The sequence below is a fragment of the Pantherophis guttatus genome, chromosome 3 (assembly GCF_059756535.1).
Source record: "Pantherophis guttatus breed Tessera chromosome 3, ASM5975653v1, whole genome shotgun sequence".
NCBI lineage: Eukaryota > Metazoa > Chordata > Lepidosauria > Squamata > Colubridae > Pantherophis > Pantherophis guttatus.
Genome location: NC_142065.1, coordinates 21,968,779 through 21,985,213, shown reverse-complemented (window position 1 = coordinate 21,985,213; position 16,435 = coordinate 21,968,779). Strand labels below are relative to the sequence as shown.

The window sequence follows — 16,435 nt, the reverse complement described above, 5'->3', positions numbered from 1 at the left end:
TGCATGCAGTCTAACATATTTATTTGATTATTTATGCCTCACTTTCTCACTCAGTGATTATTTAAGGCAGAGCAACAAATTAAATTGATACTGAAATTGGTATAAAAATTAATTAACAATTAAGGGTCTAACAAAATAGATGTCTATTTTCTAAGAGCTTGCAGACTGTTGAGAAAATACCATTAATGAAGGAGTGTATTCTATACACATGAGAAAATACAGATGCTCTTCTCCTATGCGCCAGGCAGACAGGAACAGGAGAAGCCTTAAAAGGACTTCCTGAAGATTTTAATGGCCTATCAGGTTGGCAATGGGGAGATCTCAGGACTTACTATTTAGGACCTTTATACTTTGTAATTAAGATTCCTGTGTCTTACATCAGTTAGTTGCCTAGATGTTACATTTAGCACTACATGTAATGTTCACATGGTCTTCAAGCATAAAGGGTATTCCAATAATCAATGTGGGCATCAATACATGGATAACTATAGTGAAATCTGACTAGTTCGGTAAGAATTGTAGCTGATACAGTGGCCATAATTAAATGAAGATGTGTCTTGCCATAGCAAGCTTACTGCAAATCCTCCATGGCAAAGCATCAAAGAGCACTCCCAGCCTGCTTTGGGAGAGTACATTCAACTCAAAAGAGGATGAACTGTTCACCACTGTGTTCTAATTTCCTTACTTAACAATAACATCACTATTCTACCTGGATTTAATTTTAAATTAAAGATTTTTGTTCTACCACATCCAGTCCATTATTGAATTTAGGCAACGTTCAAGAGCAGCAATCTCTTCCTCAATATTCTGTGATTAAGAAGCAATATTCTACTCAAAATCGCCAACATTCCAGCAGTTTTCATGTAGATCCTGAATAGCATGAGAAAATTCTGTGGAACATCACATAAAAATACAAACCTGTAAAACAATGGCAAAGTCTAAATCCACAAGGAAATCCAAAAGGCGGGCTACTTAATATTATATTGTTTTTACAGCCACCCACACATGCACACACTCATGATTGTACACATGGCTGATGTACAGAAAGTTGTTGAAAGGCTCAGGAAAATATTATGGCCACAGTCCACTCTTTCTAGTTCTACAGACAGAGATCATCTATTAAGATAATTGACACCGTTTCAGTAACATTATCTTGCATAAAATCATAGTTGAAATGCACCTAGAAAATCAGCATAATTTAGATGTATTTGGAGGCTACCATTGAGAATGGTCAAAATTATAGAGATTTTCTTGCTTGCGTTGTCTGTGTCAGGTGAGGTTTTAATATGGCAGGAGGTGCAAGGGTTAAGTAATTAAGTAGTAGCCCTCCATTCTCTAGCCATAAAGAATCCAAAGTAACAAGAAAGCCCAGACCTGACTTCACAACAGAGTTGAGGATGGAGCCAATTAACTCTGCCCACAAATAATCCAATGCTATCCTGCTCTGTGGATGCATTGGAGATGATGACGCATTCTTTGCTGCTTCTGAGTTCAGATGAGCATATCTCCCTTGCTAGTTATTAGTTCAGTGTTCACTCTTCAGCTGTTTTTCATTCCTCACTCACTATCTTTTAAATAATTAACAAGCAGTCCAAATATTTTTCCTCATCTCCTTTCCTCTCTTAGTATCCGTAAAAACACAGAAAATATAAAAGTCACACATTCTTAGCTAAATGCCTCTCTACAAGTCCTAAACTCAGGCAGTTAGTGTACACCTGGGTAGATAGTCTTTCAAGGCATACAGTCAAAATGCTTGATCATGCAAGAAAGCTGTTTTCCACAGGTATAGGGCAGACAACCAGCCAGCCAGAAGGTCTAGCATTCTTTCCCTCTCTTGTCATTTATCTAGGCCAAGTAACAGCAAACATCTTCATTCTCACCCTCCAATAAAGGACATTCAGCATTCCCTTAAACTTACGTAAGACAGAAGCACCAGAAGGCAGACATAATAAAGCTTTAGCATTTAGCAAAATGGCTGGCAAGGAGGGGGGGGGGGGGAAGTATTTTTTTTTAAAAAAGGGGAAATGGTTTTAGACTGGGGAGATTGAGTAGAAAGAAAATGGTGTCTGAATGTACAGTGCTGTAGTGCAGATAGTGTGTCATACTAAAGGTAAAAACTGAATGGACACTAAGAAGGTGCTACTAACACATAACATACTTCAGGATCTTCCTTCAGTAATATGCTGGCCTCTACTTTCTATTATCAAATGGAAATTGTTAATAGATGCTGCTTTTGCTATGTTGTTTTTTTCTTTGTAGCATTTTTGTTATTTATTACTATGGGGCTGTACTGGGGGCCCCCTTTTTCCCACTCACATAAGCCACCTCATGGTTCTCTAAGGCAGGAGTATCCTCCATCATTTGTTTCTCCTGCTGTATTGGAGACTTTCTGGTCCCCTAATGGGGAGGCGCCAGGGCATCTGCCACTGAAAAATGCGCCAAACGTCGGCTCTGTTTGAATGAGCCGGAACATGGCAGGGGTGCTGGGCGGAACAAAGACGCCAGCCACGTTGCTCTATTGGCTATGCCAATTGGAGTTTAGTCATTGCAGCAGCTGTGCCAATCAAACGGGAAACCAGCCGAATCGTTGCAGCAGCTGTGCTGATCAAACAGGAAGCCAGCTGAGTCATTGGGGTAGCTATCGCTGCGGCAGCAGTATCGCTCGCTCGCAAATCACTCTGTTCACCGAAAAACAGTTGATTGCTTAAGTGGCTGTATTGCTTGCCCGAAAACCACGCTGTTCTCCAAAAGGCAGCTGATTTTTTTCTAAATCTGTGCCAGTCTCACGCCAAACAGCTGATTGCTCCGGCAGCTGTATTGCTCGCCCAAGAACCTTGTCGTTGCTGAAAAACCACTGAGAATCCAAAGAATTTAACTCTGCCTTTTTGCTCTGAGGAGCTCTTCTTAAAATGTATCTCTCTTGGGCTCAGACTGAGTCAAAACTGGGACACAGTCAAGAGAGGCGTGGGTGCAAAGTTTAAAAGGATTCAGGTGGAGTTAACCCATTCTTTGGATTCTCTGCTCAGCACACTGGAGAATTGACCAATTAAATCTGCTAAGAATCTATGCTCAAAATTGGAAAGCAGAGAAAATACCTTTGGAAAATGAGGTGAAAAAAAAATTATGGATTGTGCAGAAATGAATAGCTTGACTTTAATGATTAAAGATAGAGAAGAGATAGAGTATTATAGAATATGGAACTGTTTCTATTATTGGCTGGAAAAGAGATATAAAAGATAAAAGCTTTATGATTATATTTAAAAAATTTGATAGGCAGAATTTTGTCTTACTAAGGAGATATTAAAATGGTTTGTATAAAGATCAAAATAGAGGAAAGTTCCTTTTTTGGAAGAAGAAGAACGACCGAAGATAACACCAAGATGTCACAGGGAGGAGGCAACAGATGTACTAAATGTTTGTTTGTTTTTATAAAAAATAATAAAAAGTTATATTAAAAAAAATTAAATCTGATAAGAATCTATGACCCTCCAGGCTGATGAACTGCAATTTTTAAATTTTTGGGCCCAATTTATATATATTTTAATTGTTCTTAATATTTGTAGTTTATGTTCTTAATTCTTAATTCTGGCTGTGCACCGCCCTGAGTCCTTAGGGAGAAGGGCGGTATATAAATTGAAAAATAAAATAAAAATAAAATAAAATAAATTTCCATCAGCCAAGATTGGAGACACACCCAGTCAGAACTAGCATCAGTGGAAATTAAGATTACTGGGAAAGTCAATGGCTGCTTATCAATCTTAAATGTATTTGCATTTCGCTAACTATTGTATCAGAATGAGACATACAAGCTGAACAACATCCTCTATGAAGCACCACAACCCAGCCATATTATAGCTGGCAATAATGAGCATCTTATTCTTAGGAACTATTAATAATTTAAAGAGAAAAAAGGTTTAAAAATGTAAAGTTTTTGCTATAGCATACAGGTGCACACTTTTTTTTGTAAAAAAATAATAATAACCCACATGTGGATTATATATTTGGGCGATTACTTATGAGCAGGACAAGAGAAAAGTGTGTGTTCAAAATAGAAAATGGCTGTATCCAGAGTAAAAGACTAATTTTCTTAAACCTCAACTTTTTAAAAAAATACATTTAGGTCCTCCCAGCCACCCTCCCACCTTATTGATTCTGAAAACTATTTAAGTCAAACTTTTACTTACTTACCGAACATTGGCAGCAACTGAGGACTGAGGAGAGATCTCATGGCTGCTCAAAAAGCCTTGAGGGCCCTCATGTGGCCCCTGGGCCACAGACTGTGCACTCATGCTATAGCAGAACGAATATAAAAAAATATGGGAATCAAAGTTCATTCATAAGCTTCAATTAAAAAAGCCCTTGCATGAACTGGTGATGAGTGATTTCTGCTGATTTATGCTCCATACCATATCACATATTACTTAGGAATAGGTATTCTACAAACATAAGTGGCTGAAAGAAGAAAAAGTTCTGTTTTGAATGTTCTTCCTGCTTTTTTCTGAGAAAGCAAATGGGCTAATTCAGAGCTAATATTCCTAGTTAAGTGAACTACAAAATAATAAATAGCTAATATACAAATCAACTTTATTTCATAGTGTAAGATATAAAAAGAAGGATAAATTGGATCTAATTATTTTAATCTGTAATGTTGAAAACCAAGTATTCCAATTTAAACGATTAATTGAACCAGGCTGTTTTATCTGTTTTTAATTTTAAGCTTTGCCAGGTCCTTTTAAGTTTCAAAACTGATGCACAGTATTTTACTGGATCTCAGCAATTACTGATTGGTTAAAGAATTGCAATACCCTCTTATTTATAGTATGAACAAAATTTCTTTATACCTGAATCAATTGATATAGCCCAAGCAACACACAAATGTTACTGCAGAAGAAAAATGTGTTAGTCAACCATCAAAATCCATTTAGCTTTTAACTCAGAAACTAAACATAAACTTACACTTTCAAACATAAATTTAAAATTTTCAATTATCAAATGACATATAGTATCCCAAACAACAATTTAAACAGTGTAGCATAAAAACTGCTTTCTGCATCACCTCTGAATAGGTTTACTAATGAAGCAGTGCTCTAAAAGTGAAAAATAGAGTATTGATATTTTTTTTCCAATAAAGCGTAAGTACCAATGGAAACTAATGCAATAGTTTCACAAAGGTTAAAATTTCCCTTACAAAAATTGTCATACCTCATCTAAATGGACCCAAGTCCAGTGAGCCCCCAATAATAAGAGCTATAAACCCCAAGGGCTAATTAAATTTGCTGATTCTGATTCAAGAAGATGGTATCTGATAGTAACAGTATGTGTAGAACAAATTCTGTAACAAATCATATTTACTATGTTATTATATAAATGGCTTCAAAGTTCATGAGATGTTTTATTTTTGCAAACAGAGCTTTGAATTTAAGAGTTTAACTTTTAAGATACTAGCTCATATTCTACTACTGCAAATAAAAAATTAACTAAGGATATTAAGAAAAACTATCTCTACTTCATTTATTCATGTTTCACCTGTGGCAACTATTTAAATTAAGTGTGCCAAACTATAGCCCTTCTGGGAAGAAGCCAGAAATAGGGCTGGTCTGGAAAACTTATCACTTAATTATGGCGGCTGCCGGCAAGCCAGCACTCACTTTTCTGGAGAAGTTCCTGCAGATTCCTTTGTAGCGGTGCTGATCAGATCGGTTAGCCTGCTAACTGGTTGCAGCAGCTATCAGTTAGACTGGGTCGCCATCTGATCTCCCCCCACGAGGCTTCTCTTCTTTCTCACTCCGAGGGAAAATTTTCTTTTCAAATCCAAGCCGTGCAGCTGCGGCATTCCTCAAACGCTCCCTCTTACTTATTCTTAACGCTTTCTTCCTGCCTGAGAATCCAAAGTAACCTCAATTGTTAAAGAAACTAACACATCTCTCTGGATGCAAGACTGAATCAAATCTGGGAGTCAGCCAGGAGAGGCGTGGCAGAAAGCTCAACAGATTCCGTCTCCAAAAGGAAGAAGGCAAAGTATTACCCACCCTTTGGATTCTAAAGGCAGTACATTGGAGAAGGTATAGAGCAGTGATGTCTAACTTTGTTGCCGTCGCATGCCAAAAGCGGGGGGAGCATGGGCATGTGCCCACACCCATAAATCAATGCGCCCCGCCCCCCCACACATGTGCACATGACCCCCCCCACTCCCCCCCGTTTTTGGCATGCAATGGCACGGTAGGCCTGGTAGGCTCCAGAAGCTTTCTTGGAGCTTGGGGAGGGCAAAAACAGCCTTCCCCACCAAATGGCCTGTTTCCTGACTTCCGGTGGGACTGGAAGTCCCGTTTTTCGCTCTCCCCAGGCTCCAGAGGCTTTCTTGGAGCCTGGGGAAGGCAAAAATGATCTTTCCCATCCCCCCGGAGGTCCTCCGGAGGCCAGAAACAGCCCATTTCTCAACTTCCGGTGGGCCCAGAAGGCCCAAAAATCAGCTGTGCACTGGAGCTGAGCTAGAGCAACGCTCGCATGCCCAGATATGGCTTCACGTGCCACCTGTGGCACACGTGCCATAGGTTCGCCATCACGAATATAGAGTTTTATGTTAATTGTATTAATTGTTCTGAGATAATGACTATCTGTATTTCCTGCTGGCACAAACCTGCTAAGTTTGTGAGTAACAGAATACGAAAAACTGAATTACAAACTAGGCGAGCTGGTTAAGAAGAATTTATCAAAGCAAGTGTTTTTCCTTATGCTATTTAGTGTTTATCTGAAAACAAAATTTTATTAACAACGTTCTATAGAAAAGTACTATAAATTCAGTTCAATAATGCAAAATACTTTTTTAAAAAGTATCGGGAAACACTTAAGTATTATAAGCATGTAAAAAACAAATAGGAATGGGATATAAATTACAAAAATAAAGTGACAAATGTAACGAATCTATATTATTATAAAATGATATAGAACACGGGTGTCAACTTGTTGATGTCACATGATGTTTTTTGATGTCACATGATGTTTTTTGCTTTCACCGAGCTTGGGTGGGCGTGGCCTGCATGTGATGCATCTGGCCTGCAAGCTGCCAGTTTCACACCCCAATATAGAACTTATTTAATGGAACAGAAAACATTTGAAAAGTAATCTTTTTGTTTCAATGTTTATATAATCAAATCATTAAGAGTCTTGTGGTGCTAAGAAAACTTATTATATAATAAATAAATACACACACACACACACATATATATATAAATACTTACATCTAATTCTTAAGAATATATGGATATAGGGGTAGTAAGGGGGGGGGGGGAGCAGATATCCTGACCCTTTGGGCTTTCAGGAAGTTGGTTAAGACCTGGTTGTTCCCCAGGCTTTTGGCCCACAAAAGAGAGAACTTCATTTTCAGGAGTTACATCAACTTCTCATTTAGCTACTCAGTCAGAGGTTATTTGCAAATAGGATTATAATGAAAAAAATCATTTTCTGACCTAAATGCATTTACAACCAAATTTTGCATGCCCGGATGTCATAGCTATACAAGAGAACTAGTAGCAACCAGTAATCTTTGTAGCATTTCTTTCTCTTAGTCACATGTGACCATTCGGGTTAATGATCTGGTCATCAGAAGAGAATTTGGTTACCGAGAAGTGGTTATATAACAAATTTTAGCTGGGTTTATTGTCTATTCCCGTGTAATGATATGTATTACTTTTGCATTATTTTCCTTTCTTTTCTATGTTGCCCAATGACACACTCAGTCCATACAGAAAACCACAAAGTGCAGAAAATTCTATTAACAATAATATCTAAAATATTTGCTAGTAGTACACCAATATGCTCTCACAATTGTTATGCAATAAATATACTAAAATAGTTATTCAGATATTCAGAAATCAATGGGAAAGGATTTCAATTTTCCAGATACTCTGCTAATTTCAGAATAGTGATAAATGAAGTTTTAAATATTTTGCCACAAAATTATTAATTATAACTTAACTAAAAACCAGTTCAATTGCATACAATTGAACTCATCCATCCCACTAAGTGCCAAATTTGGGCTAAAATATTTATCAATGGTTCCATAATATAGTTGACATTATAGATATTATTTCTTTTCTCCTTTGATCATTGTGAAGTGCTGTGGTCATTAAACCAAACATGTGACTGCGGCATACAATTTTACTTCCACAAGTTGTGAAGCACATATACCAGTGTTGGCGAACCTTTTCGCACATGCACACGCTGGAAATCGGAACAGCAGCTGCTCACTGCATTCAGTAACAGATGTGTCCAGAGTCTAGCAGTATCCTGCAACACTGACCAGCAGCAAGCACAAGATGTATAAAGATGTAAAGAGAACTGTCTTCATACATCCAAACAGCTGAATCAGGCATCAGATAACAGCCAAATTCACAAATCCAATAGTAGATCAAGCAAGAGATTAAGCATGAAAGCAAGACAAAGGGCAAGGCTAGCCCAGCATGGTCCATCTGTTCTCCAGCCTGCTGAGCAGGCCAGTTCCTCAGAAAACACCCCCCAAATGTCACAAAGTACAGGTAATCCTTGACTTATAACAGTTCGTTTAGTGGTCATTCAAAGTTGCAACGGTACTGAAAATTGTGACTTTTGACCGTTTTTCACAGTTACAATCTCTGCAGCATCCCTATGATCATGTGATTAAAATTCAGGTACTTGACTACTGGTTCAGATTTATGATTTATGCGTGAGATTCCAACCGCTCCCTAAACATTCCAAAGGGGGTCCAGGGTCCAGGAGAGTATGATAGTCTGAAGGGCAGAGCTTTGTATTGGTAATGAAATCCTGTGTAGGAGAACCTAAGGAATCTCCTGTGGGACGGTCTGATGGGCACGTGCAGATAAGCCTCTCGTAGATCTATTGATGTCAAGAGATCTCCCTGTCTGATGCAACCCAGAATTGTGTGCAGGGATAGCATTTTGAAGTGTTTGTACTTGATGTGTGCATTCAGCTTCTTCAGATCTAGGATGGCTCTGCTTCCGCCTGATTTCTTTTACACCAGAAAGAATATCGAATAGAAGCCGAACCCCTGATGTTGAAGAAGTACCAGTTCTATGGCCTGAATGACCAGCAGGTGCTGGATTTCGGCTTCCCTCAGAGACCTCTTGGTGGCGTCCCGTGACACCGAGCACTGGATAAACCGTTGAGGGGGTTTGGAACTGAACTCTAGGGTAAGGCCGAGAATTATTGTTTGCAGTGCCCAGGCGTCGGTGGTTGTGTGCCGCCAGCAGTTTGCAAACCTGCCAACGCCTATGGGGCACTTGTCTGGACAGTCACTTGGTCCAATGGTAAGGTCGGTAGTCAGCTCTCCGAAAGGGGCGTCTGGTCTGTGGCTGCCTGGAGCGATCCCAAAAGGAATGTGTCCTGAGGCCTGTCCACGGTTGATAGAAAGGTAAACCAGGCTCTGAAACCCCGAGTCAGATGCTCAAAAGGACTGCCTGCGATATGGAAAACCGGTTTTGTCTATCTGCTCGCCTGTAGATGTGGGGAAGAATCTTCCTCTTATCTTTGCCCTCTACCAAGACAGGGTCGAGGGCTTCCCCGAAGAGAGAGCCTCCCTTGAATGGAGCCACTGCTAGTCGCCATTTTATTTTCATGTCAGCCTGCCAGTGCCTCAACCATAAGAGACATCTGGAGGTGATATTGGTCACTAAGGCTCGCGAAGCAAATTTAAGCGTTGCATCTGCAGAATATTCTGCAGCAGCAATCAGCTTATTTATGTCCTGATGCAAGCGGATGTCATCAGGAGATGCCCGGAACTGCATTTGACAAAGCCAGATTAAGGATGTCTTAGAGAAAAAGGACACCGCTGTGGTGGAACGAATGGCCCAGGCGGCTGCTTGGTGGGTCTTACAAGCAGCAAGCTCCGCCCTTTGGTCCTCAGTTTTTAGTCCTTCAGCTGAATCGGAAGGCAGGATGTTAGATGTGGCCAAGCTGGCCATTGGAACATCAACGGATGAAAGTTTGAGGAGGTCCTCAAGTTCTTGTTCCACCATGTACATTTTCCGATCCATGCCACTAGGGGCAAAGAAGAATCCGGGCTGATTCCACTGCCATTGTATGACGTCAACAAAGACTTAGGCGATGGAACAGCCTCTTGCTCTGTGACTGGCTCGGTAAAAAGAAGAGCCATGGGAGCTTGAGGGTCTGAAGATCCCTCAGGTTGCTCAATAAGTGTCCCCATATTGGCTGTCGATTTTGCTTTATACAATAAGGTTTTAAATAGGTCATGATGGAACAGACCTGTGGCAGCTGGCTTGTCAGGGATGACCCTTTCATCCTTGGAAAGATTATAATCTGTAACATCCTCTTCTTCGTCCATAAGCGACATGTCAATATGTTGCGAAGGTGAAGGGCAGTGAGGATCCAGAATGTACTCCCTGTCAGAATGACCCATTGGAATGGCCCTTATATTCAGATCTGCCGCTGTCAAAGGGGCTAAGAAACCCCTTTGGGTAAGGGCAGCATCAATGCCCTTAGTGATAGTTTGGGCAATTATATCGCACAGGTCTTGTGACAGTGCAATGCCTTGGCCTTCCTCTGGATGGTGCCCCGCCACGGTAGGAGTGAAAGTGGTAGAAGCACTAGGTAGAAGTCCTATCGTGATGAGATGGTCCTGGCTCTGGATTGGTTACCCCTAAGGAGGTATCCATGCTCGCTGCCTGAAGCTCCTGCCTAGTAGTAGAGTCAGAAGAAGACCAGCCAAACTGTTCTGGATGGGGTTCCAGGGTCAAATTATCCTTATCTAAAGGATCAGTTGCTTCTCTGCTGCAGACAGGGATGGAAGATTCCTTGCCAGCCTCCACCCTTTTTTGGGCCTTATCAAATTGTTTTACTAAGGCACGTTTTCACCTCATGGTATCCTTATCAGATGCAGATGAAGTAGAGGCTTGTACAGAGGGCTGGGATCTAGTGGAGGGTCCCTTAGACCTTGATTTTCCCTTTTTTGTAACTGGAGCCTCCGAGGCTTGATGCCTGAGGGAGGAAGAGGCAGAGGGGTGAGAAGAAGAGCAACTGCGAGACACCATTTTGAAATCACGAGGTGGCTAGATCAGCAGAAAAAAACCTCGTTTGAAAACCTCTGATAATTACAGCCAATTATTTTTCAAATTACCTCCCTGGTGATTAAACACCAGTATGGAGGGAGTTAGGGTTGTAGCCACACCACGGCTTGAAAGCAGGAATAAAATAGGCTGTGGGGGGGGGGGGAGGAATCCAAAATGGTGGGAAGCCTACACCAAGGCCTCTTAGCGCTGATTACCACAGGTAGAATCCGACACCATGGATCCATGCCCAAGCCCAAGAGTGCAGAGCCGACACCATGGCTCTCCACGCACTAATCAACTCACAGAAAGTGTCTCCGGAGCGATCAAGAAGAAGCCGATGGCTCCACGTGCCCTGCAGGCCTTCTGAAATGATTTTTGCTGCCGCTGATCCCCGCTGCTCAGCTGATGAGCGTGCAGCTGGGCACGGTGCCAAAACCCGCTTGTAAAGTGACTAGGAAGCTTTCCTAATGATTACTTTCTCCTAAACTCTGCTTAAAGAAGTCCAAGCAATGGAGCGCAAATAACAGAAGTCTCTCTAGGCCCGTGATGCAAACCTATGGCACGCATGCCACAGGTGGCCACGCAATCTCAGCTCTGGTGCACATGCGCACACCAGTCAGCTGATTTTTGGGCCTTCTGGGCCCACTGGAAGTCGGCAAACAGGCTGTTTCCGGCCTCCAGAGGGCCTCTGTGGGGGGAGAGGGGAAGGCAGTTTTTGCCCTCCCCAGGCTCCTAGAAAGGCTCTGGAGCCTGGGGAGGGCAAAAAACAGGCCTACCTGGCCCACTGTGCCATCACATGCCAAAAGCGGGGGAAGTACAGAGGGGTCACGCACACATGCTTGGGGGCGGGGCTCATATAATTAGGGGTGTGGGCACGTGTGCGCCCAACACCTCCCCCCGCTCCCTCCCCTTTTGGCACGTGATGGCAAAAAGGTTAGCTATCACTGTTCTAGGCTGACTGAGTTAACAAACTGGAGCTAAACATGAAGGAGGAGGCATGACTAAACTAATTACAACTCAGTCTCTGGCCAATCAGACAAGGTTATCACCCATTGCTTGGACTCTCTAAGCAGCACACAGGAGAAGCCAGATTTACTTAACAACTGGGTTACTAACTTATCAACTGCAGCAATTCACTTAACAACTAGGGCAAGAAACATTTTTTATCTAGTGCAAAAAGATGGCATACTATGAGGAAAGTTTTAACCTGTCAGATTCTATTTAGCTTTTGATATATTTGTCACAGTTAAAAATGAAATGGAATAAAAATATTAAACTGAAGTAGTTTCAGACATTTAAAGATTCCGTTTACATCCTAAAGAGAGATTTTCTTTTATAATAAATTTTTAGTTTCAAAGTATATTAAATCAGGTTGCCACCAAATTTAAAAGTGAAATTGAATCAAGTGCTTCTTGAATTTTCAATTCAAGTAAAATCAGAGGTTATTCACACAGGCCTACTGGAATATTAGTCGAGCCTGCAACATTTGATGCAAGGTCTTCATTTCCATCTAAAATATTTTTCGCCACAACGATTCTTTCTAATTTATTTTAAAGACATTGACATTATTCTGTGAAAACGTTTTATAAGGAAATTGAGATTTGTTTTAAAGAAAAGAATAAAAGTATGTAGAACTGCCATTCACAAATATGAAGGAAATCAAGCTGAGGAACATTTCAATTGTGTTTCCAAATAGTTGCAATTACATCAGGGTTAGCCTGGCAACTTTTCTAAAAATACTTCAGTAAAGCACAATCAATATTCCAAGCTTGAAACATCTAGGTTTTTTCAACAGTCACCTCCAAGTATTATTTAAACAGATTTTAAAATCCGTTCAGTTACTACAGAAATTCTTATTTTCTTCATATATGGGGGAAGGGCAACTCAAGAAGCACTAGGGGCTCCAAGATCTTTTTAAATAAGCACCAGACCCCCTGGAGATTATTCTGCAGAAATTCAGCAGCAAATCACCAAATCACATACTACTACACTACTATGCAAAACCAAATTAAACTGCATCTATCCATCTATCATTACAATGCCACTGTATTATGGTCCTGAGTCTAGCAACTGTAGTCTTCAACCAATGAAAATGAATGAACTTCATAAAGCACCCCCCCACACACACACACACAAATCCTTACATCATGTGGTGAGATCCCTTTTCCCTGAGGTCTAATTACAGAATCAGCATTTGTGCTCAGTTTGAAATTTACAGGAATAGATTTTCACTTGCTCAATAGGACTATCCTTCATCCTCTAAAAGGATGCAAATGATCAGCTGTCTGCAAGAAATACAAATCCATTCCCCACTATCCTGTCAGAGCTGAAGAAACTTCTTGGATGAGAAGCAAAGTATCTTCAAAGAAAAAACAAGAAAGTCCAGTTGCCTCCTGAAAAAGCACCTTTGGGATCTTCATCAACCAACTTGATGGAAAATTTACTGGCCATTTCTGCTAAGTGATAATTTCACTGAAGAATAACACAAATATGGGGATAGGCAAAATACTCCATGTGTGATTATTCCATGCTTGTTTCAGATAATACCTGAATGAAACACATGTTATGGATGTTTTAATTCATATAGGGAATGAATGAAATAGGGCCGTATTGTTCTGCATAGGCTAAAATGTAGCTATTCTGGGCAGAAGTAATTTGATGTAAGAATTAAAAAGGGGGGGGAGACAAACACACTGATAGCAACCATGGGGAAAGAGGGGAAAATATTGGGAAGGTTAGGTAGATAGTTGATGAGATCGGACTTTGGCTTACCTGAACGTCTCTTCTCAGTGCACTGCGGGAGAAATTCTATGCTGGAAAGCTGAATCCTTATTGCTGAGACCATTAGAATAATATTTAGGCACACAGGCCAATATATTGACAGCAACTGAAGAAAAGTGAGGAGAGGAATGGGAAGTCAGGAAGACTGGCAAAATGCTAGGAACTGCTGAAGGGAGAGAAGGAGGAGTCTCTAGAAGCCTCTCGGAGCCTCTAGAAGCCTCTCAGAGCCTCTCTAGGAGTCTCTGGAGGCTGGGGACAGGAAAAAATGTCACTTCCTGTCCCACCAGGAGTTGGGAAATGGGCCCTTTCAGCCTCTGTAGGGCCTTCAAGGGAGTGGGAAAGGCTGTTTTCGCCCTTCCCAGATGTATAGAGAGGATCTGGAACCAAGTAAGAAAGAAAAACGGGCCTTCCCCACACCCCCAGAAGCAGGAAACAGTCTGTTTCCCTACTTCTAGTGGGCCCAGAAGGCCCGAAAATCAGCTGGCCGGCATGCGCATGCGCCCCAGAGCTGAGCTGGCGTGCCCACTAATATGGCTCTATGTGCCACCTGTGGCACACGTGCCACCTGTGGCACACGTGCCATAGGTTCACCATCACGGGCCTAGGGACACCCAGATGGGGCTGCTTTCATATGCCTGGCAAGAACTAGAGCAAAGGACGAGAGCTCACCCCGCCCCATGGTAGCACACCGGTCCTGAATGCGGGCTTCCTAACTTCCAACCCAGGTCCTAACCATGGAAGCCACTGTGCTCCTTTGCATATCTTTGTAGACCACAACACATAACTTCCAACAAAATTATGATTTTTTTTTACATAACTACAAATTTCTAAAAATATTAACCACTTGAGCATTAACAAGTCTTTAATTATTTGAGGCACAGAGCATAGATACTTGATATCTCAAACTAGTGGTGGTTCAGAATTTTAGATTGACTGAGGGTATTTTATACAAAATGCCCCTCAAATTCGTAACAATTACGATAATTTGAGATCAAGGAGAAAACTTCTGAACAAAGCAAAGTGTTAAATAAAAATACAATTATGGTTAAAGGATTCTTATACTTAATTTTAAGTAATTATTGCATCAAATAGAAACCACAGTAGAAATAGATAACTGGAAAACAAGTAGTCCATACTGACAAAACAGGGGAAAATATACAAGTTCATCCATATTGATGATTTATTGTGTTTTGAACGTTTACTATGGTATTAAAAGGTAGGCTATCAATCCTCTAAAGGCATCCATTACTGCCCTGTATTTTAGGCAAAACAGTAAAGTACAATTTCTAATTTCTCAATATGTAAAATGTTCGGTAGGTTGTCATCAAGCAGTGAATTTCTGCTCATCTTTAACATATAGCAAGTCTTCAAATCCCACACAATGAAGTATACCTGTATAACCATGAAATTCTATGATGGATTAATAGCATACTGCCTCTAGTTATTTTGGGAAAACAGCCAATTGGAAGAGGTTATTCAGGAATTACAAATAAAAATACACGGATAACAGATAAGGATCACTCAACCACCATGTGTCTATCCCACACTATATAGGTCTGTAAATAATCAATAGGTAATACAGGAGATCAAAGGTGGAAAGAACAAGGTTCAATCACACAACCCTATCTCCCCTCTTCTCATTCCCCATTCAAGATGAAAAAAATTGACCACATAAGGCTCAATGAGCAGAAACAAAAGAAAGGTCTATACAAATGGCCCCAGGATACATACAAAGACATCCAGAATGCAATATAGGCAGATGCTTGCCTTTTAATAGATATAACAGATACAACATTAGAAACAAGACTGATGATTACACTGCTAATCTTGGTTATGCCAAGCTTTTCATGGCAATCTGCATTAATTCCTCCATAGAACTGTTTATTTCTACATAAAGAATTGTATCAACAGTACTGTAAACCAAAACTTCATGATGTAGATTATCCCTGGGGCAAAAGATGAAATAGCATTGGTCATAGATCCCTTCCTCCTATAACCCAAAACTTGAAAAAAAACTTTATTTGGCTCTGGGAAGTCATCTAGGAAAGCAATGATAGGGATGGGGAGACAAAGCAACACTCTACTCTTTAGATTTATGATCTAAAAGCAAATAAAAATGAATACAAAGAGAACTGATAATATTAATTTACAATCTTCATTACACAAATTTAGTTAGAACTTTCTTGGCCCTTCCCGAATTGAGATAATTCTCTGTCTACATACAGCAAATCTCTGTGAGGTGTATCAGGTAAAGTACACCAGATGATGTCAAAACCATGAGTACGGTAGAACCTTTAATGCAATTTTAAAAAAGTAAATATCTTTACTTATACAAACTGTCCAATTTACAATGCACCATTTTTTTTAAAAAAAAAGTGAAATTAAACAAGTAGGTAAGTATCTAGAGCACTCTTCACATATTGTAACTCAATTATACTGCAGGAGATTGCTTTTATAACTATTCAAGATTACATGGGTGTTGTTCTAAAAACAGAACAAACCAAAATATTCTTTTATCAATAAAATACCTTATACTTTGAGAATTGTTCATTATTTTTTTTCACCAACAAGGTCACAACAAAAATACATCAGGT

General features: G+C 40.3%; 1 protein-coding gene across 5 annotated transcripts in view; it reads right to left on the bottom strand.

The window, feature by feature from the left end:
• The window catches only part of ADNP (activity dependent neuroprotector homeobox), a 46,200-nt gene that overhangs the window by 19,837 nt on the left and 9,928 nt on the right, over positions 1-16,435 (bottom strand). Inside the window, exon 1 of one of the 5 annotated variants that reach the window (XM_034413782.3) lies at positions 4,189-4,290. The exons of the other annotated variants lie outside the window; for them this stretch is intronic. The gene's annotated coding sequence lies outside the window, so the exon portion shown is untranslated. Of the gene's footprint in view, positions 1-4,188; positions 4,291-16,435 lie in introns of those variants that run through there. 5 annotated transcript variants of the gene reach the window in all.